This window comes from Artemia franciscana, chromosome 11 (assembly GCF_032884065.1).
Source record: "Artemia franciscana chromosome 11, ASM3288406v1, whole genome shotgun sequence".
In the NCBI taxonomy this organism is placed as follows: domain Eukaryota; kingdom Metazoa; phylum Arthropoda; class Branchiopoda; order Anostraca; family Artemiidae; genus Artemia; species Artemia franciscana.
The window spans coordinates 32,701,124-32,716,469 of record NC_088873.1 but is presented as its reverse complement, the minus strand read 5'-3'; the positions used below and the strand labels follow the sequence as shown (position 1 = coordinate 32,716,469).

The 15,346-nt window shown below is 34.6% G+C and overlaps 1 protein-coding gene across 2 annotated transcripts in view; it reads left to right on the top strand.

Annotated features, from left to right (window-relative positions):
- Positions 1–10,627: 10,627 nt before the first annotated feature.
- Positions 10,628–15,346, top strand: part of LOC136033108 (2',5'-phosphodiesterase 12-like) — a 35,718-nt gene continuing 30,999 nt past the window's right edge. The window contains exon 1 of one of the 2 annotated variants that reach the window (XM_065713730.1): positions 10,628–10,750. The gene's annotated coding sequence lies outside the window, so the exon portion shown is untranslated. The remainder of the gene's footprint in view (positions 10,751–15,346) is intronic. The other variant, XM_065713731.1, reaches the window with a different exon arrangement.

Sequence of the window (15,346 nt, the reverse complement as noted above, 5' to 3'; positions counted from 1 at the left end):
CCCTAAAAACTGACGCCAATTGAACTTGCTCTTTCACGAAAAGAGCGCTTTGTAGATAATCTTGATAAGTTTATTAACAATAAAACAGCTACCGATGATGAAAAATTAACTCTGCTTCAAAATGCTCTTCGACGTGCCAATAGGAGTAAACACTTCCGTGAAAAACTGCTTAAAGTGAACTTTATTGATCAACGTCCAACTTATGAAAGTTCTGGAACTTTGAAAATGCCAAAACAAGATGAAGAATTATCAAATTTCTCATTAAGTGTTGTAGACATAATGCCTCGTTTGTATCGTGAGAACAGTAAAAGAATCATGACTTATCTCACTGAAAATGAACATGTACAAATTGATGACAAAAAGGGTAATGGTATAATCCACGGCAAGAGTTAATATTAAGTTTATTTGGTATCAGATTTGATAGCAAACCTTAAAAGACTTGAATCATTTGATAGTCGTTTATATAAATTTTCAAAGTCATCAAACTTTTTAAAAAGTCTTATTGGGAATAAATAAACTATAAATCGATTAAGAGAATTTGTAGAAATATCAAAGGATTATCGTTTTTGGATTGCACGCCAAGTGGGCGTAATGATTTAAAAGGTATTAAACGAAAGCATCTTTCCACCAAATTTAGTATGCAAAAGGGTAGCGAACGATTCACACCGTGTTTACGTTCAAAATGGCTCAAGTTTTGAATAGAGTTTATAGGACAATTGATGAAGCTCCCCCACCACACTTGCTTAAGTCACTGGAATTGAAAAGAAAGTTGGCGAGAGAGTATTTGCATAATGAACCCAGCTACACTTTTTATCGTAATAATAGAGTTCACGGTAATCATTATCGAAAAAACTAAAGGCTTTTTCCCTTGTATATATTACTACCAGATCTTTCGACTCTAGACAAGACTCAAAGACGTCATAATAGACCGTAGAAGTAAATTCTAATTGCAGTCAATGTTTTTATTCGCTATACTTATACCGTTCCATTGCATTCACAGAGAGGCGATAAAATTGCTAGAGCTCTTGAATCTATCTTTGAACAAGATTCTTATAAAAGAAATTCAACCGGATCGAAGTAGTGAATTTAATAATCCTCGTGTACCGAGGGTTTATTGAAACGTAATACAGCACTCTATCAGATTCACAGTCCGATAAAGTTGGCATTGGCTGAACGTTTGATAAAAACTGTTCGAATTTTAATTTCAAGATACTGTACATTGAAAAATACTCCTGCTTTTATTTAAGATTTAGATGAAATCATATTAATTTATAAACAACGTCCTCGTCGATCTTTATTCAATTATAGTCCTCTTAAAGTTCATCACAGTAACAATACACTTGGCGTTTTTCTCAAACAATATTCTAATGAAAAGATTGTGAAGAGAAAATTTAATGTTGGTGGTACAGTTCAAATCAAATAATATTTTTGGAAAGTATAGTTACTTGTGGTCCAATGATTTCTTTGAAGTCTCAAAAGTCTTAAACAAATCTTTTCCTGAGAAATAATTGTGCATATGAAATTAAAAAGGACCTTTTGACTTCTCTGACGAGGGTTTGGTGGCAAATTTTGACTCTGATGACTACCCATTTCCTACTATATCCTACGAGGAATAAAAGGAAGGATGAGCTTTTTCGATATGTCAACCAAAAATTGCGAATCGATAAAAGGGTGGCTTCATATTCAACTATTCAACAGTACAGAGGACAATTTTCATCACCAATCCATTTAAGAATAAAAAAATTTCCTAGTTTATGATTTACGTGAGATTCTCGGTTTTAAAGATCATGTTATCAAAGCAGAAAATTTCTGTGGCAAGGATCATATTACTTGTGCAGACTAATCTCCGGGCTTCTCATCATGGTATTGTATATGTCTTTACCCATCCTTTGTCAAGACATTGATAGTCGGTAATACCAACGTCCGCTTTCCACGTAATCTTGAACAAAAAACCAGTCACAAACACATTCACCAGTGAAATGTAAAGTACCTTCAATATATTCCAGTCAACACTTTATATTTCGATCTCTGTCAATTAACATTAAGAAGTGAATTGGGTGATTCTCTAGCAATAACAAAAGCTTTGGCTGCGATTGTATGTCATTTTCGACCCATTCATTGGGATGGCTAATAGAAAAAATACTTATGTTTGTCTCTATATTGATTTCTATGTAACTAATCTTGGACCACGAAAATTGGGTCATGGAATAGACTATTACAGGGTCGTTCGTCAATGTCTAATTGTTGTCTCAGCAATTGGTTTGCTAAGCTGTCTCGCTCTGCACCGGTTCATACTGCACCAGTTTCGAGTCTTCGAGTCTAATATGAAATTCTAATAATAAAAAATTTCGAGTCTAGTATGTGATCCCTCGGCGAGTGATTTAAATCACGACAAAGCGGAAAAGGTTTAGAAAGGTCAAGAAACACCTCATCTCTCATCAGTCTAAACTCAGGCCGGAAGCGTGAAACATCGCTCTTGTTGAAGAAGAGAAAGAAAGTAAAAATTCTCAGAACAAAAATGGAATTTCTTTTCCTAGAAATGGCATATCTACCACATAAAAAATATCATGCTTCATTCAACTCAACTATAAATCTTTTCAATGCAGAAAATGTTGATGTAAGTGTAAAAAAAGGGTACTATGAACAATTGTATCCGCAGCAACCGCTCTCTGAAAACGTATATTTTCAAATTTATTCCAGTGAGGACTGTTTCATACATTTGATTTTCACATTTATAAATTTACAAGTCGTTGTCAAAAAATCTAACAGTGAAAAACCAAGTGAAGCCGAGGGATTATCCTAGGAAAATGGTGTACTACATAATTTGTTTTGACGAATCAGTATCTACATAAACGGAACACCGGATAGCACAATCAGCAATCTTACAAATTAAGCAACTTATATACAATTCATTTTGATGACTCCAATGTCCTATAAGCTTTTGATAGGTATAGCTACTGGATAGGAATATTAAACGGACACTTACTCTAGCCATATTCTTTGAGATGCAGCAACCAAGGATTTACACTTGGTTGGGAAAGTTAATCACGAGATATTTAATATACCTTAATGTTTACCTCCCAATATAATATTTGATATAAAGTTACAGCTTGTTCCGTCCAATTTTATCTTGCGAAAAATAGTTGGCATTTGCACCTGATGTAATAATCTCTCTCATCTCCACAATACTTCATGCACGGAAAAAACAAGTCATGAATTATGTTGCTTTGGCGATTCAAAAATTAAGAGCTAGTGGAAATAGTATCTCTGATTCAGTATTGGTTTTGTTTTCGAAGTGTCAAAATCAAAATTATATATTGTATTGGCATTCAGTAAGTTGTAGTGAAGAAAACAAAAATTTTGCAATAGAAATTAGTGACGTATAATCCTGACATGTTTCTATTCACCAACACATGTTTCTACTGATCTACTGACCTAGTTTCTGAACATTTATATATATAGTGTTCCAAAAAGTGTGTAACCCTAATTGGCAAGCAGAAGAGGGGCAGTTCCCCGATCACAAGAGTCTTTGTACTTGCCGAGATATTCGCCCTTAAACACAACACGTCTTTTCAACTATTTGTATGGTACAGTCAGAAATCGAGATTTGTTTTTTCGCAGTTTGCGTGTTCAAGGACTTCTTCGGCTACATTTAATCAGCAACTTTCATCTGTGCCTCTTCTTGGTCCATGTCGGACAATCGGTTCTGGACTTCAAATTAGTTGCTGACCTTCAGCTCGAACTCAAGTTTGATTTCTGGACAACTTAATTTAGACAGGTCAAAGGAATTTCCTCTTTTTTGTCACAAAAATCTGTTTAGACGATGACGGACTCTTCATACAAGTAGGTAATGATCAGACCCTTTTAAAGACCCCGTATCAGCTCCTTTATATATTCTGGCATCTAAGAAGGAGCTTCTCCATCGCCTGCTCACTAGGACGTGATGCATTTGAGGTTTTGTTCTGCCCTCGTTCAATTACCATGCAATGCGATGCAGTTCCTTTTGTTCAAAGAGTGCGTTAGTAGCACAGAATGTGTTGGACACGGTTAGTAGCAGAGACTTATGCGGCTTCTGAGTCTGACTGTCGTGACAAAGAATGAAATTCGTTCCCAGGTCGCCATGCGACTTTCAGTAGGAGTATATACAAAGAATCTAACTATGTGATAGCCCAAACCATCACTGGGGCCCAAGTTGTAAAACTGGAATATAAAAGTATCATTGATAATCGGCTTTTTCGACAGAAATTCATTCATTCGTGTTTCAGACACGCAACAAATGCTGACTCTATACTTTAGGAGCTCCCGTGGAAGGAGTAGCAGTGTGGATTTCGTTTTGCAGCTTTGAACATTCCGCGCACTAATATTCAGATGCTTACTTTGTTTGGTGGCTTCAATATTTGTCGGACTAGGTACCAACCCGACTTGGTCCCTGTTGCTTATCGTGAACACCATAGTAGTGCTATTCTGCAATTGATCTTTAATATCCACTAATGTTTCATGGTCGTTTTTTGCACCCAAGGTTCTCAGACGTTTGACATCAAGAAAGGGTCGAGGCGGCCCTTAACAGAGGCCATTGTCCATAAAACTGGGTCCCACGACCTTCCACAGTTGTTCTCCTGTAGAGGATCCTCCCACGATGGTGTTCTGCTTGTCCATGTAATTTAACCCGGTGCTGGGGCTCCTCTTACTCATCTGAGGTAACCAAGATCTATAGGTAATCAAAATCAATACTCCCTATCTGTCACTTTGGGACGCACTAAGTGGCGTGGGGTATGCCTCTGCTGAGAAAGCGACTCGTTGCATTAAAAGTTTAAGAGCAAGGGGATGAAGATCTCATTTTGAAGCATACCTCTATCTTTGTGCTGAATTTTATCATCATACCATATTTTCGAACTTGGAGAGAACACAAGAGAAAACACAGAACTACATAAAAGAACAAAATTGTAAAGGCCTATTAAAAGTGTTTAGTAGATAAGGTCTCTATATCACTGCTTTATTTTCACAGAACTTCGCCCTCGTCTGTCACCCCTACAAAGCTAAATATGACAACCTTTAATATATCCTAAAATACGTAAAAATAGCTATAAAAGGGAAATTCCTACTGTTCACACTTTTTTTCACTTTTTAACTGTTTGAGACATATCAAGTCACCTTGTTCCAAAATATCATTTTTTTTAGGTTTATGTCAGTAGCTGAATAAGGCCCTCCTCATTTATCGTAGAAAAATAAAAAATTTGAGCTTAGTCTTTTTTCAAATTTGTATTATCAACCAAGTGCCGACGAGAAATATTACAAAATAGTTCAAACCAGTAGAATCAGCTAAGTTATTTATATAGACAAGGGCTATGTCTAGATCTACTAGATTGAGGGAAAAGGGCTTAGACTTTAGGATGTGATTGACATTGTGTTGACTATTGTCTTTGAAAACAGTGTTGAATGAGGAATCAATTTATTTTATTCTTTTGCTATTGTTCAATACATGCCATTCAAAAAAGTACAGCCAAAACGTTGTTTTCTTGTGATACAATGAAAAAAAAATAATCCCTTTTTGCACTTGCATTGGCTGTTTCGCTTTTTATTATGTTTGTAAGCACCATATGAAAATATAGCATAATTTCAAAATTTTTCTAAACCCTGGCCATTATTTCTTTTATGATAATATTCTAGTCGTCAATAATCTTACATCAATGGTAATGTATTTTTCTTATTTCCTCTGCTAACTAAAATTAGACACCCAACAACCAGAAAAAACGTCTAAATGAAGTCTGAAAGTTGGAACTGGGTGAGTGAATATCAAACAAATTACTACGATTTTTAGTTGTTGCGACCTGGATTACTTCTGTGTCTCCTCTTTGAATAAAATTCGTATGCAGCGACTGTTTTACAAATTAGCTACTTTACAGGTCAATTGAGCCTTGCAGGTTGAAAGAGCAGGTCAATTGAACTTTAACACTGGTCTTATTAACCTATTAAGCTAAGAATATTATTATTTTGGTTTATATTTTCAGTAAAGAAAGAGTTTGTTCTTCTTTTGTATTGTTTGGGACACCAATTCACGAATTGACTAGGTAACAAAACAAAATAAACCTCTATACGACTAGACTTACAAAATTTTCACGAAAAGTTTCTTGAATGAACAATGGTACGGAGGAATCGTATTTCCTTCGGGGAGGGGGTGAGTACACCTTATACCAATTTTAGGTACAAAATTCGCTATTAAGAACGACGCTCGGTCCTCTGATACTAAATGCAATCAGATTTCTTAAGGCCGGGATTAAGTGAACTGATGGAACTCGAAAATCCCATGTTAAATTGAAAATTTATATTTAAAAAGTACTCAAGTATTCATGGGCGGAAGATGTCATTTTTAATATCAGGCCATAGCTTCTTGAAGATGCTACAAAATGTTTGAAAGGATTTTGCTCTATTTCCTCTAATTGCTTAGAAATCTTAGAAAATGTCTAGGTCTTTTTCACAAGTGTACTCTATGAAGGATATTGCTTTTGGAACAAAATTGGTACTATCATGAGCAGAAGACAATAACCTGTAAGATGATTGGAATCATTTTTCTATGTATTTTCCTGTTTTCTAACAGTCCCCTAGAATATTTTCAGCTACCTGAAATTTTTACAAGTCGGTTGCCAGAAAGAATCGTTTCAGATCTCCGATAATACCCCCTAGAGACCAAAATGATAAGCTGGTATAATCAGCTGCTTGTTAATAGTGTGAAATTTTCATAAATTATTTCAATGCAATGAAGAAACCTAGAAATGAGAAATAGTCAGGAGCCTTCAGTAAAGTTGTGAACACAAAGCCGAAATCATGGGGAAAATTAAATCAAAGCGAGGTATGCAACTGCGAAACTGCGAAAAATTTGGGGATAGGCGAGTGGATAAAGAACCGAAAAGAGGCTAAGGCGGACTGTTGCATGGAAGTTGGAAAGAATGGACTGGTCAACCTCAAATGAGGCCACGATTACTTTTACCAAGTACAATGTCAGCTTAAATGTGCTCAGCTAGATACTTGCTTTTTCGTGATTTTTACCCAGAAAGACTTCAACATTGAAAAGATAGACCGCGATCCAGGCTTTTGGACCGAAAAGATTTTTCCCAAGCTGAAAGGATTCTTCATGGATGCTTTGATCCCAGAGCTTGTTGATCCCAGAGTTCCACAGGGGCTTCCAATACGAGAGCCGTACTTATAAGTTTAATCGTCTAGTACCGGTAACAGGAAAATTCATTACCCTTACATTCTATCCTTCTTTGTATTTACATACTTAATTGTATTGTCATTTGAAATAAAATACCTTTGTTTATATTGCTTGTCCTCATTCTAACGGAAATCAAAAGTTCTAGTACCCTTTTTAAGTGACGAAAAAAATCGGAGGGCACCTAGGCCCCCGTCCCACGCTAATTATTTTCCCAAAGTAACAGGATCAAAATTCTGAGATAGTCATTTTATTCAGCGTAGTCTAAAATCCTTATAACTATGTCTTTTGGGACGACTTACTCCCCCACAGTCCCCATGGGAGAGGCTACAAGTTACAAACACTGACCAGTGCTTACATATAGTAATTATTATTGGGAAGTGTACTGACGTTTTCAGGGGTGTTTTGATTTGGTTAGGGGCAGGGGTTGAGAAGAGAGGGATATGCTGGTGGAACTTCTCATGGAGAAACTTGTCATGGGGGAAGAAAATTTCCATGAAGGGAGCGCAGGATTTTCTAGCATTATTTAAAAAAACAATGAAAAAATAAATATGACAAAGTTTTTTCAACTGAAAGTAAGGAGCAGCATTAAAACTTAAAAGGAACAGAAATTATTACGCATATGAGGGGCTCACCTCCTCTTAATACCTCGCTCTCTACGCTAAAGTATTTTTAGAAATTTCAACTATTTATTCTACGGCTTTTGTGATTCAGGGGTCATTCTTAAGAAATCGGGACAAAATTTTAGCTTTAGCGTGAAGAGCGAGGTACTGACGAGGGGGTGAATTCCCTCATATCTATATCTATATATATATAAATAAATTGTTTGTCTGTGGGTCTGTCCAGTGACGTCATGTCATCATGTCGTCATGAAGTCAGTTGTCGTCATGTTTGTTATGACGATGACGTCATTAAAAGTATTTAAGAAAATCGTTCAAAGACAAATTTTTAATTGTAAGAAGATCGTGGACAGAAAAATGTTTAATTATAAAATGACTGAAGAACCTACAATGGCAACAGCCGAGGAAGCTGCTCAAAGAGTCTATGCCAAAAAACTTGCGGCTGATAGAGAAAGTAAGAAAAGAAAGCGTGCCGAAGAATCAAAATAACAGCAAGAAAACAGGCTTGCGGCTAAAGAACGCAAAACCGCGCAGTTAGATGAAAATCCACCTGGACAGCGAGAGTCAAAATATATCAAAACTGAAAATGATAGCCATGATGATTGGGTTTGGGAGTTTGACTTGAATAAGGTCATCAATGCCTACCAGATTTTAGTTAAAAAAACAAAGGTTCGGCGGTATGTATTTCATAGTGACGCTAAAAAATAAATAAGAAAAAGAAAACTGAAAAAAGAAAAAAGGTAAAAAACTAAAAAACACTAAAAAGAAAAACCCTCAAAGAGAAATTACAGACCGCGACACAAATGACGACCGGGACAGAGAGAATATAAATGACGACCGGGACACTCAAAGAGAAATTACAGACTGGGATACCGGAACACAAATGACGACCGGGGCACAGGGAGTATAAATGACGACCAGGACACAGGTATTTAAGAATATCGTTCAAAGACAAATTTGTAATTGTAAGAAGATCGTTGAAAGAGAAATTTCTAATTGTAAAATGACTGAAGAACCTACAATGGCAACACCCGAGGAAGCTGCTCAAAACGAATGTATTCAAGCCGAAGTAGCTGAGCTGGTAAAGCGTTATGTTTCAGGTTCTAGGTCCGAGAGGCTCCAGGTTTGAACCTTGGCCTTAGCATTAATACAAAAGAAGAAAAAAACTAAAAAAGGTAAAAAACTAAAAACTAAAAAAGAAAAAAAACTAAAAAAAAGGTAAAAACTGCAAAAAAACTTTAAAAGAAAAAAACTAAAAACTAAAAAAACTAAAAACTGAAAAAGAAAAAAAAACTAAAAACTAAAAAAACTAAAAACTGAAAAAGAAAAAAAAACTTAAAAAAGGAAAAAACTGAAAAATAAAGGAGAAAAAGAAAACTAAAAGCCGGGACACAGGGAATATAAATGACGACCGGGACACTCAAAGAGAAATTACAGACTGGGACACTGGGACACAAATAACGACCGGGAGATATAAATGACGACCGGGACACTCAAAGATAAAATACAGACCGGGACACCGGGACACAAATGACAACCGGGACACAGGGAATGTAAATGACGAACGGGACGCTCAAAGAGAAATTACAGACTGGGATACTGGGAAACAAATGACGACCGGGACACAGGGAATGTTCGATTAGCAATCACCATCATCAAAGCTAAAGGGCAATCATTAGAATAATGAGGTATAGATCTGAATACGGATTGTTTTTCCCATGGACAATTTTATGTTGCATGTTCAACAGTCGGTAAACCTAGACAATCTATTTATATGCACAGACAATGGGACATCGAAGAATGTTGTATATTCGCAAGTTTTACGTAGTTAAAAACATATATATATATCTATAACGAAAAGAGAAATCTTTTCTCTTTTATATATATTCACAGGTGGGACACAGGGACACAACTACAATGGCGCGTAACTAATATGGCGCGTAACGACTTACGCGCACGGGGGGGGGCTTGGGGGGGCGCAAAGCGTCCCCACCAACTAGGTGTTGGGGTGGCGCGAAGCGCCACCACAACAGCTAGTATGTAATAAAAATATGAGAATACAGAAGTTCCTTACGTAAGCTAATTTGTAAGTTACGTATATCTTTAACTAATAAAATTTATTTTTACTACTAAAAAAATTCGTAAAAAATTAAAAGTTCTAGTTGCCTTTTTAGGTAGCCAAATAATCGGAGGGCAGCTAGACCTCCTTCCCCGCTCCTTTTTTTCTCAAAATCGTTCGATCAAAACTATGAGGAAGCCATTTAGCTAAAAAAAAAAAAATATGCTAATTTTGTTTTAATTATTCATCTGTGGAGAGCATAAATCAAAACATTCATTGATTAAAAAACGTTCAGAAATTAAATTGAATAAAAACAAGTGTTTTTGAACTTAAAGTAAGGAGTGACATTAAAACATGAAACGAACAGAAATTTCTTCATATATGAAAGGGGCTGCTTCCTCATCAACGCCCCGCTCTTCACGCTAAAGTCTGACTCTTTCTCAGTTGCATATACATGGGTATTTTGTACTTGAGAATGATAGTGCTCTTTTGCTCATTTTCTCTTCTCCCTTGGTCGGTAACCAAGTTTTGCAAGACGCAGCCAAATATATTACTATTTCTCAGCTGAAGCATCTCACCAAAGGAAGCGGTCAATCAAAACCTTTCACAAGACTTGATAATTGGTGCTATTTGAAGTTTTGACAATCGACGGTCTTTAGAGAATTAAAAGACAGAAGGCTAACCCTACTTCAATTTTGAAGCTCAATGTTTTCAAGTTCAATTAATCACGGCCTTAACAGATAGCGCTCCTTTCTGGCATATTTCAAAAGTATTAAATCATATGCTGTTTTCAAAATAAAGGGATTTAAAAATTAGGCCTTTTCTGAAGCTGCGTGGGACCGTTTCAGCAACCATATTAAAAAGGTAAGCTGTTATATTTTGTATTTCTAAAGATCTATATGGTAAGGCGTGTTTTAACTAAGATTTGTGCATAGATCCATAGTTTCACTGTCAGAGCATCTGGTGAAAAGGGCTGATCCAAACCTAATCAAATCTCTCATAGGTAAAGGTTTGGTTAAGGGGCTTCTTGTTATCTTGTTTAGTAATTTGTTTATGTCTTTAGTCAATTTTGCTTATGTGTCCACATTTATCAGAACATTTTTTATATCATCTCTTGAAAATCAAAATCCTTGCTTCATGCCTGGGCAGTGACAAGCTACTATGTTTACTTTCTATCCATTTTTTTGAGTTTAGAAGATTGACACATGGCCTTTCTAAGTTCTGCAAAGAAAATTTTATCTTAGACCCTAATTTTTGATCTTAAGTTGTTCTGTCATTGTCTCTAGTTTTTGGAAATGTAGGCTAGGTGTTTCCTGTTATTTTGGTGGAATTTCAAGCCATATCAAGAGTATTTCCTACATTGAAAAAATTCTGACAAAATATTAAAACATTTTTGGCCTAAATCAGGATTGAGCAAAGGTATAAATCTTAAAACGCTTTTATTCTTGCCTCATTTGAGCATTAGATATATTTTTAAAGGTTATAGTTTTATAACACAAAGATTGTATAAGATCAGGGTAAAATTATAGTAGTTCATATAACTGGCTTACCAATAAAGTGAACAATATCACTTGATGCCTTTTTTTATGCTCTTTATTGCTTCTACCTTAAATTCAAATTTAAGCACTTTTTAATCCAACCTAAACTAACCTTATTATAAATAATTTTAGCACTGAGAAAATGTAGTATTATTTTGTCAGAAACATGGGTAACTCATACTTTAATTGAAAATATGTCATTTTTAGAGCTTAAAAAGTGCTTAAATTTCCCTCTAAATGGATACATTTTTATTTTGTTTTTTATTGTCATTTTTTTCCAGGAGTGATTGTATTTATCAAGTTGTCTCTTTGAAAAAGATTTAATTTTTTACAGTTATGAAGTATAAAGGTGTCAAATATATTGGTTTTTGGTATTCAAAATTAGACTAAAAAGTTGAATTAAAAATTGTGTTTGATTTTTTTAATTTTAGTTTTAATGTTTTACTTTTAACAAACTACTTTGATAATGCATTACTATTTATAAACAAAAGGCATGAAATAATGGCACAATAATAAAGGCACAAAAGGCATATAAACAAAAGGAGCCTAAAGGCATGAAATGTTTTGGCGTTTCATAACCAAGTTCAAAACTGTTGACATTGTTAAAAAATATCTATCCAACACTTCACCATTGCTCAATAAAACTGAATGCTGGGAGTTTTAACACAAAGATTGGATAAGATCAGGGTAAAATTATAGTAGTTCATATAACTGGCTTACCAATAAAGTGAACAATATCACTTGATGCCTTTTTTTATGCTCTTTATTGCTTCTACCTTAATTTCAAATTTAAGCACTTTTTAATCTAACCTAAACTAACCTTATTATAAATAATTTTAGCACTGAGAAAATGTAGTATTATTTTGTCAAGAACAGCACAGAGAAAACATAGTATTATTTTGTCAGAAACAATGGATAACTTATACTTTAATTGAAAATATGTCATTTTTAGAGCTTAAAAAGTGCTTAAATTTGAATTCATAGTAGAAGTGATTATTATTACTTTAAATTACCTTAAATCCACCTTGTCCAGCAAAATAACAATTAAATCCTGTAGAATTGCTGGTTAGTGATGATGATCGTTGGACCTCTCAATGGCATCCCACTCTGTTCCCAACAGCTTTGATGACCATTCTCCATCAACAGCTTTTTTAAAGGCAGCAGTACTGGGGGTAGTGACCACTTCTTCAGTGAGCAAATTCCACAAACTCACTATTCTGTTAGTGAAGGAGTTATTGCATAGTCTAGTGGCAGCTCTCTTTTGATATAGTTTCCAACTAGCCTATGCCCCCTAGTTCTGGCAGACCAGTCAAGTTGAAATGGTTTATTTAATGGAGAGTTAGAATTCAGGAGCTTATGCATCATAATAATATCACCCCTTTTATGTCTGTAGACAAGAGTGGGGAGTTTCAGTTTCTTCAGGTAGGATGAGTAATTTAAGTATTTGCACCCCTCAATTGCTTTTGTAGCCTGTCTCTGAACTGCTTCTAACTTCTGCTGGTCACCTCTGTTGAGGGGGCTAGCAACACACATGCCAAACTAACACACATGCCAAACTAAAAATTAGGCCTGACCAATGCCTTATATAATTTAGTCATCACCATAGGTGACCTACTAGTGATTGTTCTTTTTATAATGCCAAGGGTTTGGAGTGCTTTGGCTACAGCAGTCTGTGTGTGCATAGTGAATTTTAATTCTTTATTGACTATGACCCCCAAGTCTCCCTCTACTTCAGACAAGATAATAGTCTGTCTTGATCTATCCATCCCTAACATATGATAAGGGCATTTCTCATTTTTCTTTCCAAAGTGGATTGTTCAACATTTATTTACATTGAATTCAAGCCTCCACAAAGTTGCCCACTGGGAAATTACCCTTAGGTCATTCTGCATTGAGGCTCTCTTATTGGGTGTATTGACAGGTCCAATGAGTTTAGAGTCATCATCTTAAAGACTTAATTTATTTTTGACTGTGCTTGGTGCATTATTAATATAAATGTTGAATAAGTTGGTCCCAAGATGGTTCCCTGGGGCACTCCACTCAATACTTCCACTTCTTTTGAAATTTTGTAAAGAACATAAAAATGCATCAAGTGGTATATTTGCTTTATTGGTAAGTCAGTTATATGAGCTGTCATAATTTTTTTGAAAATTTATTATTTTTGAGAGCTGAAAAAGTGCTTAAATCTCAATTTAAGGTAGAAGCAATTATTATATTCATAAAAAGCATAAAAAGGCATCAAGTGGTATATTCACTTCATAGGAAAGTCAGTTATATGAATTGTTATAATTTTACCAAGATCAGTGCCCTTTAGTGATAGAAGTAATCATAGCAACAATTTATTTTTGGCTCTTGAAAGTATAGGTTGTGACAAAAAGAAACAAGCTGCATTGGAAGGTATGGAATGAAAGGTCATGGCTAATAGGCCTGTATTGAATAGGTCCAGGGCCTGATTGGATTTGTTTTGTGGGACCTTCTCTATATATTAACTATTTAAACAAAATCCAAATTCAGCATTGGTCATGTGAATAAATATATCAAATAGCATGGATCATTAGATAGGTAAACTTCTACATAAATTAAAAAATAAAATGTTCAAAATTCAAAAATATTTCTTCTATATAAATCTACATCACTAAATATGAATAGATGAATTTATATATTTCTATGTTTTTGTTCTGAAAATCCTTCTAAATCAGTTAAAAATCTAATTTCCTCGTGTTTTCACTTTTGATCAACATAATTGCTAAACTATTTAATCTATTCTGATTCATTGTGATTCTCAGGTAGTTTCTTAATAGTTTTAGCCTGGAAATGATATCTCTCCAGAAGCATTGCTTATAAAAAAAGTTTGGAAATGTAGTTGTTCGATCATCAAGCCTATATATTAAAAATTTGAAAATTTTGAATGGATTTAAAAAAATACTCTGAAGAAAAAATAGATTTTAAACCTTCCATTTCTTCAACTAGCTTTTTTCTACTATATCAACTTAGAATTGGTTAGAGAAATTTCTAATTCAACATATTTTGACATTTTCCCAGACCCCTAAATAATTCAGTAAAATTGCGAAAGTTCATTTAACTAACTTACCAATAATGTGGATATACCCTTCGATGCCTTTTTTATGTTCTTTACAAATGTAATAATTGCTCAAGTTTAAGCACCTTTTGAACTCTTAAAAATGACAAATTTTCAAAAAATTATGAAACTTCATATAACTGACTTCATATAACTGACTTACCAATAAAGTGAATATGCCACTTGATGTCTTTTTTATGTTCTTTACAAATATAATAATTGCTTTTACCGTAAATGCAAATTTAAGCACTTTTTAAGCTCTTAAAAATGATGAATTTTGAATGAAAGTATGAGTTATCACTTTTTCCGCAAAATAATGCTATGTTTTCTCAGCCTCATTTTTTCTGGTTGTTTCTGAAAAAAATAATGCTACATTTTCTCAGTGCTAAAATTACTTATTCTAAGGTTCGGTTAGGTTAAAAAGTGCTTAAATTTGAATATACAGTAGAAGTGATTATTATATTTGTAAATAACATAAAAAAAGGCATCAAATGGTATATTCACTTTATTGGTAAGTCAGTCATATGAACTGTTATAAATTTACCAATAACTCATTATGATGTTTTATTGTCTAAAACAGCCCTTTAGTGATTCTGTAGCTTTATCTGAAACATGGGTGCTGGCAGGGGGTTGCATGCCCCCCTAGAAATTTGGGACTATAAAGGAACTATAAGGAAACCAAAGAAAAAAGAGCTGAATAGGGAAAAACCATGGGAAAATGTGTGCTAACTCATTGTTGGCTGCCTGTCAATAGATTTTTACCTTTAATGAGGAAAATATAAGTTCTAATTTGTGACTGAGTGACTCCTTTCCAGTTTTCCACCAACATTTTTTCTATATGAT